At 42.4% G+C, this 19,093-nt stretch overlaps 1 protein-coding gene across 4 annotated transcripts in view; it reads left to right on the top strand.

Moving 5' to 3' along the window:
• Positions 1-19,093, top strand: part of SH3PXD2A (SH3 and PX domains 2A) — a 248,911-nt gene that overhangs the window by 112,564 nt on the left and 117,254 nt on the right. The window lies entirely within an intron of this gene.

Raw genomic sequence — 19,093 nt, 5'->3', positions numbered from 1 at the left:
ACATACTGACTGACCCTAGAACCCTTCATCAAGATCTTTTTCCATACAGGTCTATCGTCTTGGTCTTCTATAGGAGAATACTTCCATAATGCGCTTTTTTTTTTTCTTTTTAAATAATAATATACTTTATAAGGCTTAAAGGAGCTAATACTAGAAAAAAAATACATATACAGTTTATAAAAACTTATTTTTCATAATACAAAGTGAAAAATAGATGGTTATGGTCCCTTTTAAATCTCAAAGTAAAATGACTCCTAGTATCATGACACAACATAACAATTACTTTTTTTCTGCTTACTACATTGAAATGCAACATATTGATATTTTATGCTTTATTTAGCTAAATACACTCAAAATGTCAAACATTTTTTAAGAAAGGGTTGCTGGGTCATATTACTTATAAAACGGCAACTATCCTGTAATGTCAAGCTTGCAGCACCACAATGTAGTGACTTTAAATCTTCAGCAGGGAGCACCTTTTTTTGCAAAAAATCTTGTACAAATCCCGCTGAAGAGCAGTTCCTTGGTTAGTTCAGTAGGTGTTGAGAGCACAGTGGTGCATTTAGTCTGGATTTCTCTATGTCTGCATTTATAGCCACAGACGACCTGGGGAAACGCTCTGCTCCTTGTGGTCAGAAGAGCCCTAAATCAGCCCATTATAATGGACTTCTGATGTTCAGTCCACAGCAGGGCTGGATAAGTTGGGATTTGTTACTTACTGGAAAGTGCGTCACTCATTCTTTTTGTTCCTTTGCTGTCACCTTAATTCAGTGACATTTTTACAATGTGTTTTATACTTAACCTCTCTCTCCTCTATTTCATAAATATTTCAGATTTGAGTCATTTGTTGATTCATCACAATACTCCATTGTAATTCGTTTTTGCTTTTACATTTATAAATTGTTGTATAATAAAAACTTATGTAACTTTCTCACATGTATCTGTTTCAATTCTTCATTATTCTCAGGATCTCTGTTTGCTGTAAGTGAATGAGAACATTCTCTGTGAGCTACATACATCAGCAGCACAAATTGTTCCAGTCCAGAAACATTGTTGTGTACCAGTTCAAGTAAAATGTATGAGCCGAAGTCTGCGTTATTTAGGATGGTTTTAACTAGATATAATTGTACTCTCAGATGTGGGATGTATTCGGTCTATATGGGTTATCAGCATTTTGAATAAAACCAGAATGTTTCTATCACTTACAGCAAACAGTGATCTTGAAAATGCTGAGAAACTGAAACACAAAGTATTTTAGAAAGTTGTAGAACTTTTCATTATAGATTAAGGTGATTATCTGGTTTAGAAAAACAATTTACTATATTCACTATTCGAGAATACTGAGGTAATTGATGGGATCCCGCATTGAGAACTGATCAATTAGTCAAAGCGGCTACAAAAAGCATCTCTCTCTGCAGAGGGCATGGCATTACTTGGACAGCCTATTGATTCAGATGGGGAAAAATGTAATGCTTAATTTTCCCTGTGGTGGCGCTGCATGGAAATTGAACACTTGCTGACCGGTTCCCTCGCAGATTACAGCTGATCACCGGGGATCTTTGAAATGGGATAACCTGTAATCGGCTTATTTTCGGGAGACCCTTCCAACAAAAAGGGATTGTAAAATTGGACAACTCCTTTTAAGTTTTACAGTACAAAAAAACAAATGTAGTTCTTGCTAGAAGGTGGAATAGTAATAGTTGATCTACAGTTTGTGAGAGTGCAGGATGATTTTTCCAGGGACAGCCTTCTCTAGCCAGGCATTGTGTACTATATTTGTCTGGTAGTTCATGAAGAATGCTGCATTCCTAAACGGAAGCCAATTTAAAGGCCTTATCCACACAGTGCAGACTATCTGCAGATTTTGAATGCATTTGTTTTAAGCCAAAACCAGAATTCGATCCAGAAGAACAGACATATAAGGCCTTCCTTTATATATTTCTTCTGTTTAGGTTTCATTCCTGGTTCTGGTTTAAAAAGTACGTGCAAAATCTGCAGCAAATCTGTACTGTGTAAACAAGGCCTAAAGATATTATCTGGAATTAGATTTTTTTTTTCCAGATTCAACACTACTTTTGTTTATGGGCTGTGTCTGGTATTGCATCACCACCATTCACACATTTATGCAATACCAAGTTTTTACATCAGACAAGCAGCGTCACCCACCCGAACATGTTCCATACATATATATTTGTTATCAATTAATAAACAATTATTTTACTTTTAGGATCAAACTTTGTTATTGTGGTTCAGAGAAGTTTCCCACACCAGAGATGACTTGTATGTTTTTTATAGTCTTTCTTGACGACAATACTGTGACACTAATTTCTGACCTATTATAATTTCACCACCCAGTGACTGTTACATCTGTCTGGTCTATTGTCTTATAGTTTGTTTTCTTGAAATATGGGCCATTGTAATTTTAAGTCTACTGTAATTATCCAGTCATTTTTAATATGTGGTGCAGAGTATGAGGATTGTTTCTGAACTGTACGTTTTGGATTTGTCGAATGCAAAGAAAATATATTCATGTTTCCGAATAGTCTATGGAATAAACTACAAGAGGTTAATCATTTGCTAAGCAAATTATTGAGCACATTGATATGATGCATGAGACGCATTTCATCCTCTGCTCTGTGTTTGTGTTAGGGCTTGTTCTCACAGCTTGTCTGGCGGCAGATAATAGAACTTACTACAAGTCCCATCTTAACTAATGATGTCCTGGTGGACAGAGGTCGGCGTGAAGTCAAACCGCGTGAAAGTTCTCTTTGTGGCTCAATGCTGCCAGCCGGGATCTGAGTTCTCAATGCTATGTATAAAGCTTTTGATGTCTGAGATGAAGTTTAATATTCCCGTTAGAAGGACGTAACAAACAATTGAGACGTGATCTTCAATGTCAGGCTAGGTTCACACCACATTTGGGGTCACCGTTCAATGTATATGCCGTGAAATACTCCCAATGTATACGTTTAACAATTCCATAGGCTATCATTAGCCAAATATCGCATATGTTTGGCCAGTGTACGTCAGTATCTCAACTGTATTGATAAGAATAGTCAACTAAAACCCCCCAAAAATTATACTTAGTGGTATATGTTTTTTTTTACGGTAGTCACTGGCAGACCGTACCAGGCTCCAAATGGCAAAAAATAAAAAAATTGCTATACCTGTGAGTATACTTGCTCTATTCCCATGCCATGACCGAGGCAGCAGTACCGTCGTCATGTACACCATGTCGCACAGGGATCAACAATTGGCTGCTGCAGTCACATGTCCATGTACGACACAGATTATTGCACTGTGATGTAATCATGACGTTGTTAAATGTATTGAACAGATTTCGAGCACCGTACATTAATGTGATAATTGAGAGATAATTCACATCAGCCTCCTGTCTACAAGCAATTTAGTTTGCCTCATTAGTTTATATGAAGTTCTTATAGTTGTCCTCCGTTGACCTTGTAATTATGAAAAGTTTCTCAGAGTTTCCCCCTTGGGAATGATTTACTTGGAACATCATACAAACCATTTTATCCCAAAGCAAATGAAGGCTCGCTCTCTAGTACATGACAAGCGCACAGCGTGTCTTGTGAATGCCTCCTTCTCCAAAAGGAAGATGGACATTATTACTGGACACCGTCCATTCTACCTCTCTAGAGTGGTCAGAAATCTCCCGCTGACGCAAGCAAGTATTAAATATGATACGTGCTGTGTGTCTATTTTATCAGGGCATATTTACTTTGGAGAGACACTGCAAATCTTAGCATCCCAGTGAGTATTTTTTTTACATAAACTTTCGAAGTTCAAGCCAATGGCACAAGGCCATTTCTGAAGGCTGAGACCTCAAGCTTTCCATCTAACCACCTCTGAATGTATTAGCCCAGGATGTCCACAATTGCAATTGTAAACAAGATGAGTTATTGCAACTAGTTTAAAGAAAGAATTCATTCCCCATCTTTTTTGGAAAGTTCCTGTGTGGCCAAGAGAAGGTTTATTTTTACGTCGCCTTGTTTGATTGTATACTTTATGATCATTACACTTGGAATCCAGTTTTGATGTCTACAGGGAGAGCTAAATTTCAATACTAGTGTTTATTGTGATGGGTTGTCCAAAGCAAGGATATCATCATGTTCTTTAACAATTTGTATAAATGGGCTGTTTTTCTATTGACACTTTTATTGTACAGCTATAGAAATGTGGTTTATATAATTTGGCTTTATTCTGGATTACTATAAGATTATGATATTGGTGAAATAAAGGAGTTAATTGGTTAAGAAAACAGATTTTTTAATTTAATTAGGGGGCATTCTGAGTTAATGGAGGGGGTTACCCTGTTTATGACTTTCCTCTATTAGCCAAATGGATGAGTAGCTACAAAGAGCCTCTCCTGCTCTGGAGAACTCATCCTGTTCATGCATTACATGGACTGCCCATTGATTTGAATGTAGATAAAAACAATGGGAACCAGGTGGGATCCACTGTGAAAAAGCGACACCATCCAGGTGCAATAATTCCATGAGTCAAGCAATTTTTTAGAATAAATACATTTATTGTATAAAACAATAAAACATAATAAAATGTACATAAAAGAGAGGGTCTCTTGAGATATAACACGTTTCGGGGGTAACAGAACCCCTTTATCAAGTAAGCATGAGACCATGTAATGTCACATTTTATTATGTTTTATTGTCTTATACAATAAATTTATTTATTCTGAAAAATTGCTTGACTCGTGGAAGTATTACACCTGGATGGTGTCACTTTTTCACAGTGGATCCCACCTAGATCCCACTGTTTTTATCTACCTGCATTTACTCCCCGGCGAGGTTGGCACCGGCAGAATCCTTCCTAACCAACTGGCTCCGCAATACTGTTGTGCCTATCCACGCACAACCCCTAAAGGTGAGCCTCCTTTTACTATACTTAACAGAGGGCGCCATTTTTTATTTAATTTGACGTACTCGCCCTATGCAGCACCTATTTGTTCTCTCTGTTCTCAACCAGCCTTTGTACACACCATTGATTGAATGGGATTTGTGTAGTACTTAATCTCCCCTATGGTGGCACTGCAGGGGAATTGAACACTTGCTGCCGGGTTCCTCAACAGATTACAGATGATTGATGGGGTTCTCACCCAGCTTATCATCAGGAGATCCTACTAACAAAAAAAAACCCTTTTAACGAAAAGCTTTTAGTTTATTTCCATACATTGAACATTTGCTTATCATTGTAATCAGTTTTTTTTTTAAACCAAACAGTCCATTCTAACAACTGAATTCTCTGTTTTTAGGTTCGATATGTTTGTTATTTTTTTGTAGATGAGCAATGCGGTTGTATTGTCGTCTGTAAATGGAAATATACTGATAGGTTCCTATAATAAACAATTACAAATTTTATATCACAGACATTCAAGACTTGATCTATTTATGGACCTGTAAACAAGCCACTTGGCTCTGGACATTAGGGGGTGTTTTGTTATTAGCACATGGTCCACAAGGACCGAAAGGTGCAGACAAATAAAGAAACCCTAAGGGCATGTTCAGACAAGGCATATTAGCTGCGGATTTGTAGTGCGGATTCCGCAGCGCAAATCCGCAGTAATTGACAGTACAAAACAAGATGATGACGTTTTCAAAGCCCATATACATACAGTGGAAACAATCTGCACTGAAAGCAGATCATGCTGCAGATTTTCCAATCCGCAGCATGCAAAGTCTATTGCGGAGAAGCAGTGGCTTTTCACCACAGATTTCTGCTTTTGTAAAGTCAAATCCCCTGCAAAACCGCCACATCTGTATGCACCCCATCATGTACGTATTTTGTAGCAGATTAGTTGCGTAATTGCAGCAAAATCTGCAGCGGAAATTGTCTGTCACATGTAAACATTCCCAAAGAAATTCCTGCAATACATTTTATTACAAAATTTATTCATTGCAACGGCTGCCGCGCCATTCCCCACCTCTTCCGCGGTCTCTGCTCTGGTTCCTGCACCTTCCATTCCCTCATGCTCGTCCCGAGCTCCACTTACCCGATCCGGACGCTCTGCAGGCTCTGGGCGTCGTCAGGTAACTGCATCTCCCACCTCCCTCCACGGCCGTCATCCACTATGTGTAGCTGCAGCCACTAGAGGGCGCGCGCTGACTCTTTCCTTCTTAAAGGGCCAGCGCTTTCCCAAATTCCTAGACTTCCTATTTAAGGATCCTCCTTCCTCTCAATCCTTTCTTGTTCAACCAAGTTCCCCGTGAGTTTCCTGTTCCCAGTTTTCTTGCCTTCTGCCCTTGTCTGGATTTCCCTTTTTTGACCTCTGCATGTACTTGACTATCCTTGCCTGCCGCCGTCCTTGACCTATTGCTATCGATACCCGTAACGACGTCTGCTGCCTGTCCTGACTTCTGGCCTATACATCCGACTGCCTCTAAACCTGCTGTGCCAAGCGTTGCCCTGGGTTACTATCACCATCTTCTGGACGACACAGAGGATCCACAAATGAACCAGGTGAGAACCGTGATATTAATTTTGATTGCCTGCTGAATGGGAATAAATTGGCCCAGAGTAGAGCTACACTTAAATGAATACTGGCCTGTGTTATAGACCAATTCACACAGCAATCCACCATCACCCTTGAACAGGACTAATACATCTTAAGTTTAATGGTCTTGTCAGAACAGGACACAGGAGACCAGATACCATGCTGTCCATTTAGCTTGGGGCATATCCTTTCTTTTCATGAATGAGTTAATCCAGTAATTTACTCATTGTTAACCTTTCTCGGAATGCAATGTTAGCGTTCTTCTTTTTTCTTGACAGCAGACACTTCTAAAAGTAGATTATTGTTTATTAAATGTCCAGTAGAGTGGTTTTACCCTTCAGGCCGCTTTCACAATTTCAGCACAATGGAATTGGATAACTGAAGTGGCAGAAGTTCTTAGCTCCATAAAGCAGAATGTGAACATTTTTTGAACAGGGTTGTAAAGCACAGAAATCCACAATGTAGCATCTTGTCAATAACATAAGACAACAGACCAATATTACATTGTGCTACTTACCAAAATAACATTCACCTCCGCTGCCTCCAGAAATAAAAGGTGTGTTATCGGGATCAGTGGTGGTCTCAGAAGTCGGCAACCCACCAAATAATGTTATTGATAGGCCATAAAATTGTGTTTAGAATCTCCTTTAAAGAGGCTCGGTCACCAGATTTTGCCACCCCTATCTCCTATTGCAGCAGATCGGCGCTGCAATGGAGATAAGAGTAACGTTTGTTTTTTTTTTTTAAAACGAGCATTTTTGGCCAAGTTATGACCATTTTTATATTTATGTAAATGAGGCTTTCTAAAGTACAACTGGGCGTGTTTAAAGTAAAAGTACAACTGGGCGTGTATTGTGTTCGTTACATCGGGGCGTTTTTACTTCTTTTACTAGCTGGGCGTTGTGTATAGAAGTATCATCCACTTCTCTTCACAACGCCCAGCTTCTGGCAGTGCAAAGACACAGCGTGTTCTCGAGAGATGCTGCTGCAGAATGAAATGTAGCCTCTGGTGCCGATGTGTCCTCGCTCGTCCGACACGATGCAGGACCTGGGGCAGGAAGTGAGTGACATCACAGCGTGATCTCTCGAGAACACGCTGTGTCTGCACTGCCAGAAGCTGGGCGTTGTGAAGAGAAGTGGCTGATACTTCTATACACAACGCCCAGCTAGTAAAAGAAGTAAAAACGCCCCGATGTAACGAACACAATACACGCCCAGTTGTACTTTTACTTTAAACACGCCCAGTTGTACTTTAGAAAGCCTCATTTACATAAATATAAAAATGGTCATAACTTGGCCAAAAATGCTCGTTTTAAAAAAAAACAAACACGTTACTCTTATCTCCATTGCAGCGCCGATCTGCTGCAATAGGAGATTGGGGTTGCAAAATCTGGTAACAGAGCCTCTTTAAAGCATCTGGCCTCTACACTGAATGGACTGTGCTAGCTCATATTAGGTTATTTCAAGTCTAGGCTGTTTTAGTATTGAGCAATATTTTAGTATATGTTTATTGTGGTTTTACTGCAGTTTACATAAAACTGCAATAAAACCGGATTATTTTCCACAATGTGTGAATTAGCCCCAGTTCGGTTCTAGATCAAGCAGTCAGAAGAGACTATTTACTTACCAATTGCTATAGCTAAGTGCATTGCATAATACGACTCATGAACTCAAGGCAGTTTTGGAAATGATTTACTATTTTATAAATGGTGCAACCATAACCGTAATACCATCTGCCTAATATTGTGTCGTTTCCCCCTCGTGCGGCCAAAGCTGCTCTGACTTATCGAGGCATGGACTCCACAAGACCTCTGAAGTAGTCCTGTGGTATCTGGCACCAAGACGTTAGCAACAGATCTTTTATGTCGCTGTCATGCCTTCTTCTAATAGTGCATCCTGGTGATTCATCAAACCAGACCACCTTCTGCTTCATGGTACAGTTCTGATGCTCACGTGCCCATTGTACGTTATTTCAGCGGTGGACAGGAGTCTACATGGGCACTCTGACCAGTCTTCAGATACGCAGCAAGCTGCAATGCGCTGTGTGTTCTGACATTTTTCTATCAAAGCCAGCATTAACTTTTTCAGCATTTTGCGATAGAGTAGCTCTTCCATGGGATTGGACTAGGCGGGCTAGCCGTAGCTCTATATCAATGAGTCTTGGATGCCCATGACCCTGTTGCCGGTTCACCGGTTGTGCTTCCTCAGACCACTTGTGGTAGGTACTACCTACTGCATAGGGGGAACACTACACAAGACCTTCCGTTTTGGAGATCCTCTGATCCAGTTGTCTAGTCACCACAATTTGGCTCTCAGATCCTTACACTTGCCCGTTTTTCCTACTTCTAACACATCAACTTTAAGAACTGGCTTTTCACTTGCTGCTTAATATATTCCACCTCTTGACAGGTGCCACGGCCATGAGATAATCAATGTTATTCACTTCACTTGTCTGTACTTTTGTTGTTATGACCGTGTATACAGGGGCGGACATACCGCATGTGCAGCCGGTGCAGCTGCACAAGGGCCCCGCGTGGGAAGGGGGCCCGTTCCTCTGCTGGCCGACTCAGTTCTCAGCTGCGCGATGCTGAGGACTGAGACAGAGGCCCGTGGACCACTGGCGTAGCTATAGGGGTCGCAGCGGTCGCAATTGCGACCGGGCCCCGAAGCCAGGGGGGCCCACGGCCCCCCGCACCACATCAATAAAAAGTTACTATAGTAACTCGGGCCGCGGGCCCCTGTTACTATAGTAACATACTTTACTTACCTTCCTGGTTCCGGATCGCAGCGGAGGTCCTGACGTCAGGCGCTGTGCGCAGCGCATGACGTCACAGCGCTATGCCGCCGCGCACAGCATCGAGACTACAGAACTCCCGCCGCGGCCGAAGAGGAAGGTAAGATAGCCCTGACTGGCGGGGTCCGACTCCTGGGACCCGCCAATCAGCTGTTTTGAAGGGGCCGCAGCACTCGTACGAGAGCTGCTCCCCTTCATTCCTGTCACTTCATTCCGGTCACACTGTGAATCGGTTTCGGCGATTCACAGTGTGAGCGAGTAGTGAAATTAAGGGGAAGCAGCTCTCGTACGAGTGCTGCGGCCCCTTCAAAACAGCTGATTTGCGGGTCCCGGGCGACACATCAGCTATTGATGGCCTATCCTGAGGATAGGCCATCAATGTTTAGGGACTGCACAACCCCTAAGCCTACGATGTAGCAGGCTTAGGGGGCCCATGAGACAGGATCACAGATTGTGTGATGCTGTCTGCTGGGCCCTGTATCTAAGCCAATCACATGGTAGGCTTAGATACATGGCCCATGCGTGATCCTGTCTGCTGGGCCCTGTATCTAAGCCTACCACACTGTAGGTTTAGATACAGGGCCCCAGCACACAGTAATCTTATACTGTATAAGATTACTGTCTGCTGGACCCTGTATCTAAGCCTACCTTGTGGTAGGCTTAGATACAGGGTCCCACAGACAGTATCACACATGGGCCCTGTATCTAAGCCTTAGGGTATGTGCACAGACACTAATTACGTCCGTAAGTGACGGATGTATTTCGGCCGCAAGTACCGGACCGAACACACTGCAGGGAGCCGGGCTCCTAGCGTCGTACTTATGTACGACGCTAGGAGTCCCTGCCTCGCTGTGGGACAACTGTCCTGTACTGTAATCATGTTTTCAGTACCGGACAGTTGTCCGGCAGCGAGGCAGGGACTCCTAGCGTCGTACATAACTATGATGCTAGGAGCCCGGCTCCCTGCAGTGTGTTCGGTCCGGTACTTGCGGCCGAAATACGTCCGTCAATTCCGGACGTAATTAGTGTGTGTGCACATACCCTAACACATGTGTTACTAATCATTTTTTGTGTGTTTTCTTACAGGTTCGGTCGTTGGACTACGGCGGATTCCAGGACTACTTCGATGACAGCTTTTTTTTTTATTAATAAAATGGTTAATGAGGGTTGTGTTTTTTTTTTTTATTTCAATAAAATATTTTTTCTATGTCTTTGTGGTTTTTTTTAAACTATATTACTACCGCCTTAGTAATGGCCGCCGGCTGATTGACAGCATCCATTGCTAAGGCATGGCTTAGTGTTAGCCGGTGCAGAGGCTAACACTAACCCCCTTTATTACCCCGGTACCCACCGCCACCAGGGGTGCTGGGAAGAGCCGGGTACGATCCAGTACCTGACCATCTGTAGTGATGGTCGGCCACTGGGGTGGCCGCAGGCTGGTATTATCAGGAGGGGAAAGGCCAGATACAGTGGCCCTTCCTACCCTGGTGATGCTAGGCTGCTGCTGCTTTATTGTATCTGGCTGGTTATGAAAATGGGGGGGACGCCACGTCATTTAAAAAATAATTGGAAAGAACGATGTCGGGTCCCCCCCAATTTTCATAACCAGCCAGATACAACACAGCAGCAGCAGGCAGCATTACAAGGGTGGGAAGGGCCACTGTTTTTGGCCTTCCCCAGCCTAATACTACCAGCCTGCGGCCACCCCGGTGCCTGCCCGTCACTACAGCTGGTCGGGTACTGGTTTGTACCCGGCTCTTCCCAGTACCCCTGGTGGCGGTGGGTACCGGGGTAATAATGGGGGTTAGTGTAGACTCTGCACCGGCTAACATTAAGCCTCGCCTTAGTAATGGAGGTTGTCAATCAGCCAGCGGCCATTACTAAGGCGGTGATAATAAAGTTTAAAAAGATACAAGCACATAGAAATTTTTTTTATTGAAATAAAAACACAACCCTCATTAACCATTTTATTGAGAATAAAAAAAACGCCGTCATTGAAGTCCTCGTATCCGAAGTCCAACAACCGAACCTGTAAAAAAAACACAAACACACAAAAATAATCAGTAACACATAAAGAAGCAAAATTATTATTCTTACCTTTCCTGGGTCCAGCGCTGGAGCCGCAATGTCAGCGAGCTGGGCCCTGTATCTAATCCTATCATGTGTGATACAGTCTGCTGAGCTGTGTATCTAATCCAATCATGTATGATACTGTGCTGGGCCCTATATCTAATCCGATCATGTGTGATACTGTCTGCTGAGCCACTGTATCTAATCCTATCATGTGTGATACTGTCTGCTGAGCCACTGTATCTAATCCTATAATGTGTGGTACTGTCTGCTGAGCCACTGTAGCTAATCCTATCATGTGTGATACTGTCTGCTGAGCCACTGTATCTAATCCTATCATGTGTGGTACTGTCTGCTGAGCCACTGTATCTAATCCTATCATGTGTGGTACTGTCTGCTGAGCCACTGTATCTAATCCTATCATGTGTGATACTGTCTGCTGGGCCACTGTATCTAATCCTATCATGTGTGATACTGTCTGCTGAGCTGTGTATCTAATCCTATCATGTGTGATACTGCCTTCTGAGCCACTGTATCTAATCCTATCATGTGTGATACTGTCTGCTCAGCCACTGTATCTAATCCTATCCATAGTTTATAGGGTCGTAGTGCTATAGATATGCTATGCTGTCTCCTATACACACACTTTTTTTTGGGGCGGACACATATGTATTGGGGCTATTTCCCGGACATTTTAAGCCCTGAGGGTATGTTCACACGGCAGCGTCTGTTACGGCTGAAATTACTGTGCTGTTTTCAGGAGAAAACAGCACCGTAATTTCAGCCGTAATGGCATGTGCAGGCGTCTTTTGCTGCGTCCACTACGGAAGTAATTGAAGCTGGTTTTCCATGGAGTCCATGGAAAACGGCTCCATTTACATCTGAAGAAGTGACAGGCAGTTTTTTACGCGCCGCCTTTCGACAGCGGCGCGTAAAAAAAAATGACCATCGGCACAGAACATCGTAAGACCCATTCAAATGAATGGGCAGATGTTTTCCGACGCTTTTGAGCCGCATTTTCGGATGTAATTCAATGCTAAAACGCCCAAATTACGTCCGTAAATAGTGTGTGTGTGAACCCAGCCTTAGTGACGCCCCGGCTGCTAGTGCTGCATTGTTGGGTCACTTAGGAGACCCAGCGATGCAGCTGAAAGCGGACCGTCGGCCATGAGAAGTTTGCGGGGTGGGGGGGGGGGGCCCTGGCACATTATCTGCACAGGGGCCTTTTGCAGTCTGTGTCCGCCACTGCGTGTATATGTGTGTATTTCTGGACAGCTTTGCGCTTAATTGGTGGGAAACACTCTTACACATATATTGTTTGGTTTTAGTTGTCTAAAATATGTCATGTCTCCAAAGATTTCCCACCCTTGCCCTGAATGCAGCAGATGTTTCTCTCTGTATCTGAGAACTAAAAGATCTATATTTATTTCTCATACTGCTTGAGGGAGAAATGCTGAAAGATACCAGTATCACAATGACTTAAGAAGATCATAGTGCCAGATCTTAAATAAATACTGTATACTAAGAAGTGGATTGTGGTGGCCACATGACTTGACTTAGGGCTTGTGGTGAGGTCACGGTCATGTGTTTTTAAATAAATAAAGACCAGACACCATGCTATAAAAATGGGTCTCTTTTTTTTTTTTTTCCCTTCCCAGAAACAGCGCCGCTCTTGTCCATGAGTCAACTTATGAACAAGAGTGGCGCAGTTTCTTCTGTAATTCTGATAAACCCCTTTAAGTATTTAGTACAATTAAGGTGCACTGTTGAAGGGAATGTGTCGCTAGAAAAATATATATATTTTTTTAGTTAAACTGTTAGTCAATAAATGATTACACATTGTTCTAATTTTTTTAATTTATTCACAAGTCAGGAAAAATTATAAATTAGATTCTAATTTATAACATTTCCATGTGCTGGTCACTAGAGGGAGCAATTCCCAAAATTGCAGTATTGCAATGTGGTAAAGCAACCTCATTGGTTTATGCTGAAAATTTGGTTTATATAACCCCAGCACACACAGAGGTACGCAAAAGATCCAGATGCAAACAAATTTACGTTTTATTGCAACAAAAGATGGTAAAGTTGAGGTGGAAAGCGACTTGGTAAAGACGTTTCGGCCGAACCTCGGCCTTTGTCACGGTCGCTGTAAGACGATATCACTGGTATGGGTTGTCCGCCGGATATTCCCTGTGTGTCTGTGCTATGTGAGTTGCGTCTGTGTTTATACCAGACCAACCGGAACTGAGGTCAGTCCACTGACGCAACTCACATAGCACAGACACACAGGGAATATCCGGCGGACAACCCATACCAGTGATATCGTCTTCCAGCGACCGTGACAAAGGCCGAGGTTCGGCCGAAACGTCTTTACCAAGTCGCTTTCCACCTCAACTTTACCATCTTTTGTTGCAATAAAACTTAAATTTGTTTGCATCTGGATCTTTTGCGTACCTCTGTGTGTGCTGGGGTTATATATTTCCAATATTGTGGGATTCTCGTCCCTACCTTACTAGCACCACGCCAATTGATTGAGGAGTGCATCCCAATATCTATTTTTGAAAATTTGGTTTAGACACACACGCTCTGGTGTGCTCACACAATGCCCCCTCCTTTCTCCTGGCTAGTGCCAGGAGAAAGGAGGGGGTTGAATGTTCAAACCTCCTACACTGTGTGCTGCCATTTTTTGAGCGAATGCACAGTGTATGAGGATTAGATACAGTGTAATCACACAGTACAACACGAACATACACAAACATAACTTACCTGCTCCTGCCGCTGCCTCCGCTCCTTCCGCTCCTAGTACTTGCTTCTGAATATATGGACGGAAGCCGCGACCGGAAGTAGTCATCTTACTGTCCGGCCGCGGCTTCCGGTCCACATGAAAATGGCGCCGGATTTTGCTTGGCCGAAGACCTTCCTTTTGGACGGCGTACGCTATAGTGAATGGAACAGCTCCCGTTCGCATTCACTATGGGGATGTATGTGCCGTATTCCATCTCTGTATGTGTCATTAATCGACACATACAGAGATGAAAAAAAAATGGCAGCCCCCATAGAGAAGTAAAAGAAAGAAAAAACAAAAAAGTTAAACACAAATAAATACAATTAATTTTAATAACATACTAAAAGCAAAAACATATAAAAAAAATTTTTTGCGACACCTGTCCTTTAAAGTCTGCTGGGTACTGCCACTGTACCCATGAGATCAACTATAGGAGCACAGCTGTTCTACACAGCCAGGCTCCTGCCGCAAGGATCGAAGATAACTACGATTGCGGCATCAAAGGTGTTTGAGGGAGGGGACTCCCTCTGTTAGCCCATCGTGGCCTCGAATGTGAGGATGAAAAAATTAAATGGTTTGGTCATTAAGGCCCAAACATCCCTGGTTGTCAAGGGGTGAAAGGTCCATTATTGGGATCTTCATAATCTTTACATTTGTATAACTATTGCAGTAGTTCTCTTATGCAAGGTAAACTATAATCAGTCACATAGAAAATTGAGGTATCTTCTCCTAAAATCTGGGCATTGGTTACTGCAATGGGGATGTCTGGTTTAGAAAAAAACATTTTTAAATCGCCTATAGGGCAATGCTTGGTTAAGTGATGGTGGTCTCTCATTCAGAACTCCTTGATTTGCCATAACAGACGGCGGCACAGCATCTCTCACTGATGAGAATTTTGTGCAGTTATAAGTTACCTAGATAATTATGAAATCCTCTTCTAGTTTGGCCCCCATTTCATATGTTAATTTTTAAAGGGTAACTAAACTTTCAGAAAACTTCTGACATGTCCTAGTGAGCGCTTCGTTTCTTTTTTCGGAAAGGCGAGCAGTTGGTGTACAGGCTCATAGACTTTCTATTGAGTCCTTACACCGTTACCTTATCAGAAAGCAAGCGGCTTAGCGATCACCCGAGCGCTTCTAACACTTTGTTTTAGCGATCGGTCGGGGTCTCAGTGCTCAGAACCCCGCCGATCAAAACTTCTGACTTGTCACTATGTCATGTCAGAAGTTTTCTGAAAGTTTAGTTACCATTTAACCTTATAGTTGTATTTACAGTTCACGTGACTCTTTTTATTTTATTTTTTTCTTCTTCTTAAAGGGTTATTCTAGATACAAACCTGTATTACCTATCTAATGGGTAGATAAATGATTGCTGGGCCCCCTACTCATCGCTAGGATGTGGGACCTCGATGACTGATCTGTCTTAAGATTTCAGTAGTTTTTTAGTTTTTGATCAAGTTCCAATATGTCACAATAAATTAGCTGTTGTGAAGTAGACATTAAACTGGAGTAAGACCAATGGCAGCCATATTTACTACTTCTGCTTTATTTTATGATTGTCTTAATGGGTTATTTATTAGGAAAATTCTGTAAAGCTTGGAATAAAAGTAAATGTTTTATAGTAAATTGCATAGAAATTCTGAATTTTCTAAGGTAATTTATGATTTAAGCTATTATATACTTAAATGATCCCTTTATAAAAATATATTTGTGATCCATTTACAATTTTGGAATCTCCTGCTCCTAGTAGTAAAACCATTGAAAAACAGTCATGGGTTTTGTACAAAATTTCTGTAGCGTGCGAGCGGGTGACCCGAGCAGCTATTGGAAAAGGGTAAGGCGTAGGCGCACAAATTGGCAGCCGGCTCGGCTCTGTGTAGTTCACGATGGCCAACAGGCCTTCCCTTTCTCTCAGGGCCTGCTCACAGCTAGTGATGAGGGGGTTTGCACTGGTTAATGAGGATGGCAGTCTCTTTATTTCCCCCGGGACACTCCTTGTGTCTGCTCCTGTCCTGATGATGGTGTTTTGGGTGTGTCCTTGATGTTATGGGTGCAAATATAAGACAGGAGGCAGTATAAGAGGTTTGCTTGTGGCTCAATTTCACTTAAGTTTTCCACATAAAATGGCGGTTACAGTCTTCCATATGGTATGGAAGCACATCTCTTACCAATAACTCAATCCCTATAATACGATGAAACGCCAGATGCAGGAGCGGGGGAGGGGGCCTCTCTGTCTGCTTTCCTTGTGGCTTCTTACCCTTGTCAATTCAGTGGAACGATAAGATATCTGTCCGTAAATGCAGCTTTCTGCTTCTGTGTAATGGCTCTCAGCCTGTCAGGAAGGGTAGTAAAGGCGTATGAAGCTGATTCATAGAGCGAAATCCGGCGCCATTTTCATGTGGTCCGGCTATTTGTTCAACGAAGCGAAGGCGCAGGGAAAAGGAGCATAGAGCAGCGGAGACGGCGGCAGGAGCAGGTAATTTATGTTCGTGTGTATTATGTTCGTGTATATTATGTTCGTGTATGATGTGTGTATTGTGTTCGTGTATGTTCATGTTATACTGTCGGCTGAGCCCTGTATCTAATCCTCCTACACTGTGCAGTCGCTCAGAAAATGGCAGCACACAGTGTAGGAGGTTTGAAGACATTCAAACCCCTCCTTCTCCTGGCACTAGCCAGAAGAAGGGAGGGGGGATTGTGTGAGGACACTAGAGGAGAGTATGTCCACCCCAAATTTGCAGCATACATCAACGAGGTTGCTTTACCACTGCTCCCTCTAGTGGCCAGCACAAGGAAATGTTATAAATTAGAATCTAATTTATAATATTTCCTGACTTGTGAAAAAATTAAGACAATGTGTAATCACTTAAATACTAATAGTTTACCTGAAAAAAAAAAAAATTATAATTTCTAGCGACACATTCCCTTTAAGGCAGTTTCTTATTTCCTGCAAGCTTTACTATGGCCTGATGTTCTAAGCAACTTGTCTCTGGATCCAAGATGGATGGACCCAGGTACCACTCTCCATCTCCAACCGACTCCAACTGCCACTGGACCCCCTTGTATGTCCTAAGCTCCTCCCACCTTCTGGAATCTTCTTAGTCTAAGCCACTCCTGCATAGGCTGTAACACACTGCATTGTAACTTCACATTTGTTATTTTAAAGTGACAGTACCGAATAGTGGAAAAATGTCATAAAATACATTTACGACACATTGTCTCACAAGTAATGTCTTGTGGGACATTACATTTCTACGTAACCAAGCTAAATGTGTCTGTGTTGGATGATGCAAGGTATACTAGCCAAATTCTCCCATGTTCTAGTGAAGACTCTAGTACTGACACACTATTTATTCAGCTGCTCCGTCAGTTCTCTAATTCCTGTGCCATTGGGCTTTAGCCACCTGATGCTTTAATTGCTCATTCAGTTTAATAATTCCATAATTCTCTAGGTTTTTTACTTTTTGGAGAAATGCATGCAACATTAAACATGCAACATTACTAATTTTACACAATTGCTGATACATTCCTTGGTCCATAAGACAGAATTATTAATGATTCATTCTCTTTTGCAATTGTAGCAAGTGACACAGGCATAAATATGTTCCAAAATTCAGAATCTATTATTGGGAATTTTAGTACCCCAATCGTGCTACTAAAGGTTGCTGGTGTAATTTAGAGCTAATTCCATTCATGGAAGTATCTACTATAGAGGCAGGCCATGGGGTTGCTATGGGGCCCCAGGATAGAGTGGGCTCCGTCCAGGTTGACTGCATACCCTTTCTGATAGGTGGTGAGAACCTGTGCAAAAATCTCCTCTTCACAAGCCCCTATGATGTTCGCAGCCATGAATTTGGGGCATTAACCCAATGAACATGTAAACGAAATGAGGGGGGCGGCAATGACCTCATCCTTATGTCCCAGGGGGTGTTAACCAGCACCCAAAGAGGAGAATCATTTTACGTTTTTGCTATGGGGTAAACGTCAACTCTTTGTATGCCCCTGATTCTAATGTGAATACAATATTCTGGAGGTCTCCAACCTGCCTAATTTTCCCTCTGTTAAAAATTGGAGTCAGCGCCTTTGAAAACACTGGTTCCTCCTTCACACTTCCCAGCTGTTTTTCTTATCTTTGTTTTGAAGACAATTATGTGAGAGGTGGAAGTGTTTCTTCATTGTGAATCCCTGTAATGCTTTTATTATTCCAGATCTTTCCTTAGTGCTGTTTTTGGCTAAACTTTTTTGTTGCTTTTAAGGATATCCCCTTATTTATTTTTATTCAGACTCTCAGACCTCTACCAGCCTAGGTTTCCTTCTATACCAATATGCACTAATTATTTATTAATTTTGTTTTGGTAGTAATACAACCAGGACCTTATTCACTTAACCCCTTAATGGCACAGCCTATTTTGGGACTTAAAGGCTATGAACACTTGTTCACAGAATTTATTTATTATTTTTAATGTGCTTTCTAAATTCATTATTATGAAATGTTCTATGTAGCCGCCTTTAAAAATTTACTACCATTTTACTACTGTAGAATCTCTGCAGCTCCTGTAGATGGCTGGCTGTGCTGCAACTTCTGACGTAGATCCGACAGCACACTGCACCTGGCTGCTGTCTGCTCAGGGCTGACCACGTCTACTCTCTTTTCTCTCCCCTTGCCTTCTCTCAGTATTAGAGATACCAGCAGGGAGATAAGTGGAGGATGTTGTACACAGCAGAGCAAGTTGTATTACGTAGAATGGAGAGAACCCACAGAAGAATCTGCAAAAGGAGGGGGAGAAAAATCACACAGGCTGTAGATAGGAAGGAGAGAACCCACAGAAGCGTGTGCAAGGGTGGATTCACACAGCCTGTCCTGTATCACAGAGTAGATAAGGAGGAGAGCACACATGGCAGAATCTGCAAGGGGA

This window comes from Rhinoderma darwinii, chromosome 11 (genome assembly GCF_050947455.1).
Source record: "Rhinoderma darwinii isolate aRhiDar2 chromosome 11, aRhiDar2.hap1, whole genome shotgun sequence".
NCBI lineage: Eukaryota > Metazoa > Chordata > Amphibia > Anura > Rhinodermatidae > Rhinoderma > Rhinoderma darwinii.
This window is presented reverse-complemented; position numbering and strand designations above follow the sequence as displayed.